We start from the raw sequence: 15679 nt of genomic DNA on the forward strand, positions 1-15679 counted from the left end.
TGATGAATTGGCAGCCTACTGACCTAGACAGTTTCCTGCTTTGCCTAAGCCTACAGCCATCCCCGGATCCACATTCCCATTTTGGCAAACTAACATGGGAGGCACAGGTATGACAAAAGCCCGGTGGCGTTACGGGTAGTCCTCACATCAGACTTGTAGGTGCCAATGGGTCTTTACTGGTGGTAATGTAATGATGCAGGAATGCTGCTACTGCCAGTGATGACAGCAAGTGACAGGCTTTGGAGATGTTGCTTATATGCCTACAGTATCAATTATTTCCTACACCCTTTTCTGTAGCTGTAAGTAACTTGTCAGTGTACTAAGGATGCAACTTTATCTCAAAGTATTAATGCTGAGCATACTGATTTCAGATTCCCCTGAATGAAAATTGACCTTAAAAATATATTAAATAGTACTAAATATCTGTAGGTGCCTGAAATTTATTAATAAATAGTGGATCATGAAACAGAGAAGACAGAAAATAAATTCTTGTTAAGGAATCATGTATGTCATATGATCAGAAAAAAAGAAGTTTTATTGATACCTCTGATCAATTCTGAAACACAGACTTGCTCTATGTATCTATCTATTAATAAAAACCATTAGCTCCTCCCTCTCATTCTAATAACCACCCAATGTGAGCTTAGAAGCACCAATGAATTTCAGTACTCTGTTGTATCCTGGAGGGTCAAAGCAATTATTGTGAGAACACACCTAAAACATAGGAAATTTACCCTTAGCAATCCATTGTTTTCTTTCCCAGACATCTTCACTACCTTCCCTTCTACACCCACTTCTGTTTTCTGTGAGGAACAAAGCTGAGGAGAGGAGATGAGACTGCTTTCTACATAAGATAGAGACAGAGAAAGGCAGCTCATGTCTCTTGGCCCAAGTGAAACCTGCCCTTCAGGACCAATTCCAAGTTTCAAAGTAGACAAATCCACCTTTCTCACGGCATTCATTATGCTGTGCACTGGAGGACAAAAGGTTAAAGAGGCATGTATTTCCATACATCCTGTTTATGCGAATTGCTAAGGTCAGGCCTGAATTCTGAAGATATGAGGAGAGACACTGGAAGAATCTTCTCTCCAAGGGAAGATCCCTAGGGTTTAGAAAATAATTTCAGAAGTCCTGTACAGTGTCTCACTTGACACATGGGCTGTAATTAGAGCGGGCTTTTCCTCTAGGGACAGGTCTACATGCCCATAAAGACATGATGGAACAGAGAACAGAGGAAGGTTCAGAGATTTCAAATCTCTTAGAGGGACTGGGTCATGCTGAGCTGTGCAATACCTAGCAAAATGAAAATAGGAGAACATTTTCATTGTTGTCATTGTCCTTCCCTTTCTCTACTTCTGTTCACCATCTTCCATGAGGCGCAATACACTAATTGAACAGCAGAAGGATCGTAGCTGTGCTATTGTTTTCTTTTCCTCAAATTATTTAGCCGCATCAAGGTTTAGATTACACTGTAAGTATTCCTGCTGAGGTCTGTGTTTAGCCAGCAGTTTGTAAAGCAGCAGCAGCAGCACAAGAGCCTTGATAGCCACAGGGTGCTGAAAATCTCTTTGTAAAAATAAATGATCATGTATAGGTCAATATTTTTAAAGCATTCAGTCTACAGTATTTAAAATCTTAACCACACCCACCATTGTCACTGGGGTTTGAGGAAAGTTAGGCTGGATATGAGAAGGCAACTAAGTGGCACAAGGTCTCTGAGAAACCCTGAGTCAGCTCTGTGCATTCCTACTTGAGGTCTCTTATAAGACATTTCTTGGTACACAAAACACAGATTTGGAGGATGAGTGGGTAGTCTCCATTTACAAGTAAACATTAAATATGCTACATTGTGTTCTTTGGAATGGGATTCAAGGCTGAGCCTCCTAATTTCCATCCTAGTGGAAAAACCATCAGGCACCTGAAACATTCTCACTACAGACAGTTAATACCTAATTACCTTGGGCACTCCCACGAGTAGCGCAGAAAAGAGGCAGAAAATGAATTTAAATACTAGAGTAATGCCTCATAGAGTAAGTACTATAGCCTGAGTAGTACAGACTGCTGATTATACCCTGCCTTCCTACATTTAATGAGAAAGAATTGATTGAAGCACCTAACCTGAGCAAATAGATGGCTTCTTAATCCTCTTTACAGCTATGGATTAACTGCTAAGTTTTCTTCCTGAATACTTCTGAGTTGTCAGTTTAGGCTGCTCCCTGTCCCTTTAGGATCCTCACACAAGATCTTAAGCTTTGCCTCTACATGCTGCAGGAAGATTCAGCATTGAATTTAAGGACTGTGTGTACTGTTGCTGGGGAAATGGCATGAAATGTATATTAAAAACTTTTGCACAACTTGTGTTACGTGAATATACTTCTGGTGGTTAGGAACTGTCCCTAACTCTGATGAAGTCAGCAGTTGAACCCGCACTGAAGGCAGAGCTGCAGAGTCAATCTCAGCATCGTGCTGGCCAGAGATCTCCACTGATGGAGCATGTCCTGAGATGTGATGTATTTTCATGGAGATTATGAACAGAAGAGTGAAACAAAAGGCTCAGGGATCATGGAGTCTTGAGGATTTAGCCAACACAGATCACAAAGTAAGGAAAGAGAAAATGAACTTCACTCATCAAGTGCTCCTCTCTAATGAGAGGGCTAGTTGAGCCTCATTTGACTAAAAGCTTTATTACAGATTGTGCACATATCAGCCACAAGTCAGTCATATAAATTGCTGTGATTGCTGACTACAGAAATCTTTCCTGTTACCTAAAACGATCCTTTCTTGAGGAAGTACTAGAGTGAGACAGGTGCTCATCCATCACTATAGTGTAATAATAAGAGGAAAACAATAAAGGTAAATATTTAATGGAGTAACATTTTAATGTATAATATAATACAATATGATTTAGAATTATATACAATATAATTAAAAAGCATCATTAACTCTTGATAAAATGAATCAGTTTCTCACACATCAGCTTCATGGAGTAGAACAGTTCAAAGGTCTGATCAGCTCTGGTTTACTTTCAGGAGACATCAGGGTGTATTCACCTCAGGTGTGATGCAAAACAGGAATCTGTAATTGTGGGGGCTACACTGTAGGCTACAGACCTTCAAAGCTTTTTTATCACCTCACCTCAGCTCATCTTGAATATTTTTCTCTCAGGGTGCTGACATCACTTATATTCATGCTCTTGGATGATCATAGCTGGTCTGCATGAAACATAACTCCGGCATTGGGTCCTGTGTGAAACATAATGTTATTGTTGCTGTGCTGCTGTGCTACTGTGCTACAGATTTAATTGTAAATATCCACATGGCCCTCACCCTGTACACAGATGGCTGACTTCAAGGGGTGCTATCTAGTCATTCACTAGATAAAACTGGACTGTGGTTAGCCCTTTCCTGGGGCAAATTGCAGCTAATTGATTGCAAAGAAAAGATGAACAATTCCGACGCAGTACCCTCCCATACATTCATTGTCTCTTGTTCATTCCTTGACAAGGAAGTTACAGTTTTGAAGGATTAATCTACAGCCTGTCCAGACCTGTCAAATCATGTGCGCTGAGTAAAGGCTTGCTCACCCTTCTGGCCCCCTCTGCCAGTCCCCTCCTGGTGACATCTCAGGTTTTGTAGCACGTAGAGGCGGCTTCTCCCTTTGTTGACCCCCTGTGTCATATGCAGCTGGCCAGTGTTACCAGCTCTTTCCTGGGAACAACGCTCTGCGTAGGTCCTGTCTTATCACAGGCTTTTCCAGCATGATTCTCATGTCTTGCAAAATCTGATTGCAACACATTCAACAGCTCCTCTTACTGCAGTGTTATTGATGTTCCTCTAAACAGATGCAACTTGTATGTGAGTTGGGAAGTAAACATAATCCTGGCTCCATTTTCTCAAACGTCTGTCTATCTTTGAATGGAAAAGACAGACAAGCCTGAGAGGAGTGTAATGTTAGTCAGTGTGTGCACTGCAGCAGCAGTCCAATGCTATCCCCATTCTCAAAGATCATGGGAAAAGTTTGGTACTTTTTGTGCTGATTCAGTGCAGAGCATTTTCGATTGTTTCCTCTCAAAGTAATGCCGTACTCAGTGCATGTCATTCATTTACTAATTCAGTCCTAGCTTATATTTTTCAGCAATTCTTTTCCTTGCTAATCTTTCACATATGCATGGGTGGAGTACTCATGGTAACTCAAACCTGTCCAGCAAGAAAGAAGTCACTGCATAAAAGACATATAAATCTCCATTACACATTTAAAATCGTAAGTGATGATGTATTCTGGAGTTTCAGAGTCATTTCAAGAGTTTTTCAATACCGTATTATTAAACTTTTATTTAGAGAAAACCTGTTAGATTATGTTGGATTTTTTTTAAGAAATGTGTTAATTTGGTAACATTTTATTAGGCACAGGATATGGTCTTTTATACTAAGATTATTGTGTCTGGTTAATTCACAGTTCCAAACAAAAAGAATTCAAGTTCTTGTTCTATTGTTTAATTAATTTATTTCTTGTTGAATTCAAAGATTAGGAGAAACATTTTTGCTGTTACAGCAATGTAATAAGCACCAAATTCTCCAAATTATTCACATGCTGGGAAATGTCAACCTCAAGCATCTTTACATTTTGTTACTCAAATTTTCAGTCATAATGTTGAACTGACAACATTTTTTCTCATTGCTTTCATTTTTCAAGTTATGCATAGAAATCAATGAATGTTCATTAAAATACATATCCACTTTGGACTCCTTGCATGATTTTTTAGCTTGTTATGGAAATAAAAGTAATGCATAATTAAGAGCAGATAGTAAAAAAAATGAAACCTTACCAGAGCTTTACATTTGCAAAATGATCCAGTAAGAAAGCCAACAAACACAAGAATGCCTAAAGTAAAGAACACCCTTGTAAAATAGAAGTAGCAATTGATTTTAGTCAAGAGAAACATGCCTATTTTTTGAAACTTCTCTATGCTGACAAGTCATGAAATATTTTGATCAGAAATGAATTGAGTAAATTGATATATGTACCATGCTGAGTATAATCTGATTAAATATTTAATTTAAAAAGAATATTGTAACATATAGGATAAACCTCTGTTTCTTAGATATATTTTAAAAACCTGTGAAAGTTAATTATACTTCTAGCACAAAAAAAGGTAAAATATGCCACTAAGTTATAATTCTAATAGAACTATAACAGGTCAATAAAAAATGGAGTCAAATTCTTCCATTGCTTACAGAAAGAGCTGATTCTGTCAACATTCATGAATGGCCTTTCAGATGTCTGGGAGGAAATTCCACTAAATACTTTTTTGAGTAATTGTACCAGAATATGGGAAAGGGACAAGTCTGGTGCTCTTTTTCAGGGTGTGCTGTTTTGCTTTGCTCTTTTATACCACAGGAAAAGTGGTTCCAGCTAGGCTATCAACAGAGCTTGGACACCTTTAGGAGGACATCTCACTCACATTGCTCCTTAGCACATTGGACTGCCCTAGTCTGTTAACATCTATGACTCACTTGTGTCTATGACCCTGTTTAACATATTTTATAATAAATTCTTTAGTGAGCTGGAGTTTAACTGCTTTAGACAACCTCTGTTAGCATGAATCATTATTATCTAAACATTCAAAGGTAGAACTGGATCTACATTGTCTGGTTTCAGCACAGTCAAACCTAGCTTGCAAACACATTCTAGCCTGGAGCTCTATCACTTAAAAACAAACTTGAATTTGCTATGCCAAAAGCAGAACTCATTAGTCAATCTTGAATTTCAAATCCTGGCTTGTAATAGGGAATCGAGAGAAATAAAAGTTTTAATAAATGTGAACACTAAAATTGTTTGAGAAATAATGCTTGTGGTTATCAAGGTGTTGCTTTGTCCTTGCATAATGAATGTTCCAGGCAGCCCTGATTCTCCCACCTCAAAAAAGGATATGGAAGAGCTGTAGTAGATAGAGAGAAGGCCAATAAAGATGATCAAAGGTATGAATGACTTCCAGGGGAGGAAAAATTACACAGGCTAGGAAACTTTAGCCTGGAAAACAGACAGTTGAGGGGATATATGATAAATTCATAAAAAATTGGGAGTGGCATGGGAAGGGTGAATAGGCATCACTTGGTCATTGTGTCTCTCAATGGTAGAAGTAGCAACATCAAATTAATCCATAGGTGGTTGATTCAAAAGGAACAAAATGAGGTGGTTTTTTCATGCAGAGTGTGTTAATGTTAAGCACTACTTGTGAAAGGGTTTCTTGAAAGTTAAAGCTTGCACAGGTGGAAGGCCAAAATGGAAAAGTTCATGGAACAGATATATCTATAAGGTCACAGAGTACACGGTGCTCATGAACCGTCCACATCTCAAGGGACCAGTCTGCTGCAATGCTTGGGAGAAGCATGACTACTCACTTGCCCTGTTTTCATAATTTTTCACCTGGTATCGTGTTCTATCCATCATCTTGGTCTGGCCCAACACAGTTATTCTTATGTTCTTTGTTTATTAGTTGATCATCTTGAATATTTATACAGCACGTATGCACTTTTTTGGGTACCTAGCCAATAATTACGAGTTTGTCCCTCAAGATTACTTCCTGAAGAACATTGCAGAAAATCTGCCAGAATGGAAATAAAATACGAATTAATATAGTGTGATCTGCATTTCAAAATGAAATAAATAATAAAATACTAGTCCAAATGTTTGTAGCTTAAATATACACATATGTTTTTACTAAGTCTTCCATTATGGTATAAAAAATTTAAGAGATTTTAACGCTGCTATGAAAATGCTTTATTTTTCACCATCAATGAAATTAAGTGCCAAAATATATTTTGAAAAGTCATTATATTGGAAAAGGAAATAGTATGTAATGAGGGCCGGAAAAGCAGACAATTACGGGTTGAAGAATCTGACCTATAATACAGGTAGTATTGCTGCTAACAATTATTTGGACCTTTTTACATTATTCACCTGCTTGAAAATCTAGTGAAACATACTCTGATTTCGATCAGGGTCTTAAAATTTAGCATTTGGGTATGCCATTGACAGACCTCAGCGAGACACTGTAGGGGAGGTATTTATTTGTTTTTGGTGGATCTCTTTTATTTATCTGGTAGGTGAAATCACTCCTCAGTTGAAAGCAGAAAACTGGAGTGCAAAATTGATACTAGTTTCAAACTCATAGTTAAGCACATGTCTCTGGTCTGATGATTTCAATTTTTTGGGGGAGATTTGGGATGGAAAAGGGGACAGACTACATGGGCATTTAACCCTGCCCCACAAGACATCCTGTCTCTAAATTGGAAAGACATGGATTTGATGGATGGACCACTCAGTGGAATTGGCTGGATGGTGGCACTCAAAGAGCTGTGGTCAACATCTCTATTGCTGAGTGGAGAACAGTGACTAGTGGCATTCCTCAGGGGCAGCACTGGGACCAGCACTGGTCAACATCTTTGTCAGCGTTATGGACACTGGGATTGAGGGCACCCTCAGCAGGTTGTCTGCTCACACCAAGCTGTGTGGTGTGGTCAGCATGCTGCAGGGAAGTGATGCCATGCAGAGGGATGTGGATGGGCTTGAGTGGTGGGCCCATGTGAACTTCATGAAGTTCAACAGGGCCAAATGGAAGGTTCTGCACTGGGGTTGGGGCAATCTCAAGCACATACAGGTTGGGCAGAGAATGGATTGAGAGCAGTCCAAAGGAGAAGGTTTTGGGGGTGTTGGTTGACAAAAAGTACAACGTATCTCAGCAGTGCATGCTTGCAGCCCAGAAGGAGACTGTATCCTGGGCTGCATTAAAAACACGGTGGCCAGCAGGTCGACAGAGGTGATTCTCTCCCTCTATTCTGTTCTTATGAGACCCCACTCGGCATATCATCCAGCTGTGGGGCCCCCAGCATAGGAAGGATGAGGACGTGGTGTAGCAAGTCCAGAGAAAGGCCACAAAAATTACCAGAGGACTGGAGCACCTCTCCTATTAAGAACTGGGGTTGTTCAGCCTTGAAAAAAGAATACTCCAGGGAGACCTTATAACAGCCTTCCAGTTACTAAAGGGGGCCTACAAAAGAGCTGGAGAGGGATTATTTAATAAGGGCATATGACAAGAGGGAATGGCTTTAAATTGAAAGAGAGTAGGCTTAAATATAAGGAAGAAATTCTTTACTGTGAGGAGACACTGATTGCCCAGAAAAGTTGTGGATGCCTCATCCCTGGAAGTGGCTGGCCAGGCTGGATGGGGTTTAGAGCAATCTGGTATAGTGGAAAGTGTCCCTGCCAGTGTCAGAGGGACTGGAGCTAGATTATCTTTAAGGTATTTTCCATCCCAAACTATTCTGTGATTGGATGATAATTCAAGTGGGTCAGTGGTGTGTTTGTAAAGGAAATGTGAAACTAACCAGCAAAACACACCAATGTCATTGGGAAAGTTGACACTTTTGCAGAAGTGAAAGCAAAGGACTTACATCTCCTTTGCTTCTTACTTTCTTTGAGGAAGAGGGAAGCATTTGCCTTGGTAACAGGGACTAAAAATCGAAGTAGCAAACAGACAAGTACACCTGTTCAATAGTAATAGAATACATGAAATGAGATGTCAACTGGTATTTCTAGAACTGCTACTCAGTCAACAGCAGCTTCCTTCCTAGTGCTTTCTCCTGCCATTGGGCCCCATAGCATGTGTCCCCAAATGACCCACTAGGAAGTGTCAAAGAAATCTGACTAGGCTAATCAAAGACATCTGACTGCTCCAGAGGGCAATACGTGGGACAAGACAGCGTGTTAACCTCTTGGGGAGATGCTGGAGGGGAAGGACTGTTCACTCCCCAAAGAAACAACACTTTGAACAGGCTCCTAATATGCCTTTTCTTTTCTCATATTTTGCTCATATCATCCAACTGTTAAGAAAGCATAAGACCCGACCATTTACAATAGAATAGCATAAACTAACAAGATAAAGAATCAAAAAGTAACAGCAAATGTCTGAGTAGCCTTTTTTTTGAAGGCTGCAACTCACCACAACTTGCATGCAGACTTGCATACCAACAACTCTCATTAGTGCACAAAACATAAAAACGCATCAAAAAAACCTTTGAGATACAGATGGTTTGCTTCACTGTTTATATACATATATATCTTCAGCAATGGATTTACTTTCTGAATTTAGTCTTAGACTTACTGTCCTTTGCAGCTCAGAAAATAACCTTTCTTTTAGCCTCAACAATAATATTTTATAACTGACACCAAGTGACAGATTAAAGCACAGTTCTACTTAATGAGGATATTCCAGTGTGTATGGAGGGAATCTGTAAGCACAAACCCACTAGTTAACAACATTCTCTAATAAAATTCTTTGTTCTACATTATCTCATTTTCTGTGGTCTTTCCTCATGTCAAAATTGGAGGAAATAAAACAATGGACCAGCTAGAATACAGCCCACTGCCTCAAACTTTCAAGCAGGAAAAACTGCTGTCATCAAAATAAAACCCAGCAACAGTGGTCTCTTATTTTGTGTTAAGTATATTGACCATCACACAAAAAAAATCTCCTACCAAAAGTTATAAGACAAAGACTCTTTCTCAATCAAGAGGGGTATATCGTTATTCTAAAAAAAGTCACTAGACAGTGATCTGTGAAAGCACTAGTTTATGAGAGATTGGTGACTTTTGGGAGAGGGGGAAAAGTGTAGGTAAAAGAAACATCTGAAGGTAGAGTTGGGCTTTTCTCTCTGCAGGGGAAGTTTGGTGGAAAAGATTAAGAGGTTGTTCCAGTAAAAGGTGGTATGAAGAGATGAAGTAGTCATTTAGAAGACAGGTGATTAAGTGAAACAGAGGAAGTTGAAGGCAGAGGGGCCCTGAAGAGAGACCTTGATAAATTAAAGGGCTGAGCAATTACCAAAGGTATGAAGTTTAACAAGGGAAAGAAAGGGAAAGATTCTGCACCTGGGATGAGGCAAACTGGGATGTACGGACAGACTGGGGAATGAGATACTGGAAAGAAGCACCATGGAAAGGGACCTGGGGGTCCTTCCTGGCTGATGGCAAGTTGAACATAAGTCAGCAGTGCCCTGGCAGCCAGGAGGGCCAGCCCTGTCCTGGGGGGCATCAGGCACAGCATCACCAGCTGGGCACGGGAGGGGATTGTCCCACTCTGCTCTGCACTGGGGCAGCCTCACCTCGAGTGCTGGGGGCAGTGTCGGGTGCCACAGTGTAAGACATTAAGCTACTAGAGAGTGTCCATAGGAGGGCCATGAGGATGTGAAGGGCCTTGAGGGGAAGTCATTCAAGGAGCAGCTGATGTCACTTCATCTGTTCACCCTGGGGAAGAGGAGACTGAGGGGAGACCACACTGCAGTTACAATTTCCTCATGAGGGGAAGAGGAGGGGCGGACACTGATTTCTTTTCTCTTGTGCCCAGTGGCAGGACCAGAGGGAATGGTCTGAAACTGTGTCAAGGAAGGTTTAGATTGGATATCAGAAAAAGATTCTTTACCCCAGGGGTGGGTGGGCACTGGAACAGGCTCCCCAGAGAAGTGGCAACAGCACCATGCCTGCCAGAGTTAAAGAGTTTGGACAACCCACTCTTGGTGTGACTCTTGGTGTGCAGAGCCAGGATTTGGACTTGATCCTTGTGGGTCCCTTCCAAATCAGAATATTCTGTGATTCTTTGAAGTGTGTGGAGGAAGGGGGTTTTAGGGAGCCAGAACTGCAAATAGATGGATGAGTCATGTTAACACTGAAGAAGCCGAGTTTAACATATTATGGAAATGGGAACCATAGAAAAAATGTTGAGAGAAAGAAAAGCAGCAAGAATGATTCAGGAAAATGATTTTGTAATGTAGGGAAATAAATAACCAAACCTTTCTGAAAGTTTGAAATAAGGAAAAAAATGCGGCTGATTGTATAATAAGCTAAACTAAAATGAAAATTCCCTCTCCTTCTAAGATTCGGGCAACATTGAGTAAAGAGTAGAGAAAGAAAAAAGTTAAAAACAATGTGGTAGTGACTGAAAGATAAGGCAGATCACTGAATTTCTATTTTAGAAGGACACCCGAAATAACTCCACATCATGGAAGCCAGATGAGGAAAATCTTTTCCTCTGTCCCCTTCTGGCCACATTGATGTATCACAGAGTTGTTAGACTTTATATGATTTCCAGCACATCGATGAATTCTGTAGGTCTGCTACTCCAGGCAAATCAAGTTCTCAGGATATAAACTCCTAACAAGTCAGGCCCACTGAAATCAGAAACATTTATTTACTTAGGAATTTATGATTTTCTCAATTCTATCTTCAATTTACCATCACAGACAGAAACCACATTTATAGAGGAAAATAAAATAGACAAACAAAAATTGCTTATATACCCTAAATCTTGCTTTTGACAGAAATCTTCTGAGCAACACCTTCCTCTCACCTGGAAAGACAGTCTCCCTTTAAAGATCACTATTTTTTATCTGAGGTCAAGGACATGTTTCTGGCTTTGCCTTGTAAAAAGTTTCAGTGACTTGTGAAGAATTAATTTAACATTAAGAGTAAAAGAGTCATTATTTTGTCTTCTTGTTTTTTATTTCTTTACAAAGCTGTATTACAATTAATCAATATCCTGTTACAAAAATATTCTAATTGCTGGGCATACACTATTGCCACAAATTATAGCAGAAATCCTATGGTCTTGTAATGCACACTTTAACTACATCTTGTTGCAGTAAATATTAGAAGAGGTTTATTACAGTAGCTGAGGGAGAGGAACCTGTGCATGTTCCACCCAAAGGTGTATAATTTTTCCATGAATTAAAGCAACCTAAACAAACAAGGGATCATTTTTCTGCAGTGTCACCGAGATTATAATTAAAGGACAGTGAACAACACATCTATTATTAAGATGGGAACTTGATAACTTTGGGGAAAGGACGTCTCTGATGTTTTGCTTACAACAACAAGGAGCTGGACTCAGTGAACCTGTAAATGTATTTTATAGCCTTATATTATGAATGTCAACTCGGAACTTATCACCATTTAGTCAGACTGGAGACAACAAGGACAAAGATTTGCTCGAATGTGTCAGCCTTTTGAATATCAAGCAGATTCGGACTGCTTATTAAAATCCTGTCACTCTTTAGCTCTTATGAAAGGAATTAAATATTTATACCAGGTTATTTAATCACTGAAGATATATCACTGTTATCCTGTATTACCTTAAATTCATTGCTATCTGCTTTTCATCATAGAATGGCTTGGCTGGTTAGGGATCTTACAGATCACCTAGTTCCAACCCTCATGGCCAGGGGTAGAGACATTTTTCACTAGACCAGATTGCTCAAAGACCATCTGACCTGGCCTTGAACACTTCCAGGGACAGGGCATCCACAACTTCTCTGGACTAATGCTAAGCTTCTCATCACCAATACACTCCAAATCCTTCTCTTCAGGGGTGCTCTTAACCCATTCTCTGCTCTGCCTGTATTTGTACTTGGGACTGCCCCAACCCAGGTGCAGGACCTTACAATTGGCCTTGAAATTCATGAGTTTCACGTGGGCTTACTCTTCAGGCATTCTGGATGGCATCCCTTCCACCCAGTATGTCAAATGCACCATGCAACTTGATGTCAGCAACCTTGCTGAGCGTGTTCTCGATCCCACAGTTCATGACACTAACAAAGATGTTAAACATCACCAGCCTCAATATCAACCCCTGAGGAATGGCATTCATCACTGGTCTCCACATCTAGCCATTGACCCCATTATGGATAAATCCCAGGCGTACTAATGTATTTTCAAAACAAAAGTTAGTAGTTAAGTCTGCATGGTCTTTAATCCACATTTATTATATATGGAAGAAGTAGAACTGCTGAGCCACACTAGTGATAGGAATGAGCAAATTGTTGGCAGGCAGTGTAGGATGATTTACAAGATTAAAGTTCCTATGTTAAATGTTTTAGAATGAAAAGAATTGAAGTATCAGGCAATTTAAAAATCATTCCTAATAATGACGAGTCTCTGAGATATCACTGTGTGGTGTTGCAAACCAGTTAAATATTCAAGCCAGCAAAGCCCTGGATACATCATTGGATACACAAATCAAGCATATGTGATTGACATTGGTCAGTCAATGTGTTTCATGGAGTGACTGACTGAAAAAAGATAATATCAATGATGGAAGGAAGATGGTGCTGCATGAAGGGGTGGTTAATGCAGCCCTCTATGATTAATTTAAAAATCCTGCTGTGATGATGGAGTCAGATGGAGAATTCCTATTGAGTGACACCCAAGGCACAGCACTACTCAGTTCAGAGATGTGCAGACAACAGATGCCAGATGAAGAACTTACATTTGATGGGGTGTGTTTGCCTTCTGTAGTTTACTGGTGTACAGAATCAATGTAATGACTAGACAGAAATCAGCTCCCAAATTTCTTTGTCAACAAAAAAAAAGCTATAGGACCTTGTTTCTGTTTTCACCATCATATGAACTTCAGAACTGAGCAGTCTGCTATGCAGGAAGCCTCACCATGGCAGGTTTACTTTTTTCATTTTTGTTTTTGTCTACACCAGTTAATCTGTATGAATGATGTTGCTATGAGCTCTCTATATCAATGGATTACCTACATTATTTTAAAATCTTTCAGGCAGGATATACAATATGAAAATCCTATTTAAGCAAAAAGATAAAACATTTCCCCTAGGAACAAAAGATGTACTTTAAGCCTTGATGGTACAGTCCTTTTTCACTGTCTGACTAAGAATATCAACATGTAATCTTTGGAGAATAATAAATAAGCCTTTGAGAGTAATAAAATTACTGGTTGGAATAGCTACTGGAATATCTAATGACCTTAGATTCTTGTAAACATTATTGGTGTTTTTTTGTAGTACAGAAACACCAATACTACAAAAAATGCTGTAACACCATAAAAAGCATAATGATTCCACTGAAGAGCTCTGGACCATGTTGCTAAACAAAGCTAAAGTAGTGAGATGGTCAGAGACAAACATGCAGAGATTCTTTAAAGCGTTATTTTCTCTGAAAAATATGGTTATTACGTCTAACTGAAGTAAGAGGGTACAAATAACAGTGACAGGGAACATGTGAAAAATGTAGGTCTCAGAGAGTTTCTGGCTTTTACCACTTGTTGCTTTGAAAAGGGAAAATGTTAATGAATCAAGTTCCATCTTGTACAGAAGATAAGGCCCTACAAGCAATTGCAAAGAGTAGGAGGTGTTGACGAGTGATATCTGCACAAGTGCCACTGGGAGAACTTGCATTGCTATTTGATTTGGACAGCGATAGGGGAATAAAATTTTCTTCATTATTATTTAGACTAATTCAAAACATTAGTAGTGACCAAAAGTAATTTTTACAATTGTTTGAAATAATCAAGTTCTGTTTTCTGATTATCCAAACATTTTTGTGTTTATTACATAAGGAAATCAAGAAAAAGGCAACTCTGTTGCAATATCTCTCATGTTAATGTGCAAACACACAAGCCGAATATCATACACAATATGTGCAAATGACAAACATCTAATTTGTATTGGCAGTTATCACAATTATTTGCACAAATTAATGTCATATACATCTGCATAATTAGATACATTCAATAACCAATTTGTTTCCAGATTGAAGTGTGCATTTTCCACGTGCAACACCGCATCCGAACAATTTGCTATTTTCCAGATGCTTTCATGTTTTTTATCTCCAAGATAAGCATTTTCCTTCCCCAAATAATACCCAGAGGTATATTTCTAAAGACAAACAGCTGTTGTTTTGTCCTGTCTGTACATCACCTGAAGGAAAGTCACCATTGTGGTATCTTCTATCTCCTCTTTTAGTATAAAATAGATATAATTAATATACTTACTTATACTTAATATACTTATATACTTAATACACTTAAAAATACTGTAAATCTATCTTGCACTCTACAGCCATCAAATCCCGGACACATAGTTTTCCTCCTACAGTGGAAACAACATGCAATTAGGCTATTCCCAGAGTAATTTTTAAAAGTAATTTAAACTGATGATGGAAATTTTTTTTTTTTTTTCTGAAACCATCACGGGTAGTATGGCAGTAATACTGAGGATGTGAAAGAAACCACAGTAAACAAAGAAGAGGCACTGGGCAAAGGTGCAGCCACTTGCTGGATCAAAGTCACGCTTCTGTCTCACAGCGGTGCTTTGGCCTCTGGCTGCAGTCCAGGAGAAAGGCCCAAGGGAGCGAGCTCCCCGGCGAGTCACGGCGTCTCTCCAAGCAGGTGTGACATCTCCTACAAAATCAGACTTGGCCTCACCCTGCCTGAAAGCAACTCTCTGCCCAAGCTAGGAGTATCTGAGTTAACTTCTAAACTCAGTACCAAGCCCATTTTTAATTGGCAAGGTAATCGTGTGAAAATGCTGACTGAACGTCACTCATAAGTACCAGCTTTTTAGTTGAGCACATTTGTAGGTGGGGCATACATAAGCATAAAAAGGCCTGAGGACAAGTTGGAAATTGAGCTCTGGCAGCCACATTGTCCCCAGATTACAGCTCATAGGAGATGTTCACCAGAGCTACATAAACTTTGCAAACTCTACAGTCTGGTAAATGCCATGAAATCTAGTGCTTGAGAAACTTGGCTTTTGCTTGGTGTTTGCATGTTGAATCCATATTTGTGCCTTTTCATTGTATTTTGCACATCTTTATAGGACTTTAA

The sequence above is a fragment of the Corvus kubaryi genome, unplaced genomic scaffold (assembly GCF_017639235.1).
Source record: "Corvus kubaryi isolate FWS band 111438036 unplaced genomic scaffold, C.kubaryi_AGA036_p1.0 37312, whole genome shotgun sequence".
Taxonomy (NCBI): domain Eukaryota; kingdom Metazoa; phylum Chordata; class Aves; order Passeriformes; family Corvidae; genus Corvus; species Corvus kubaryi.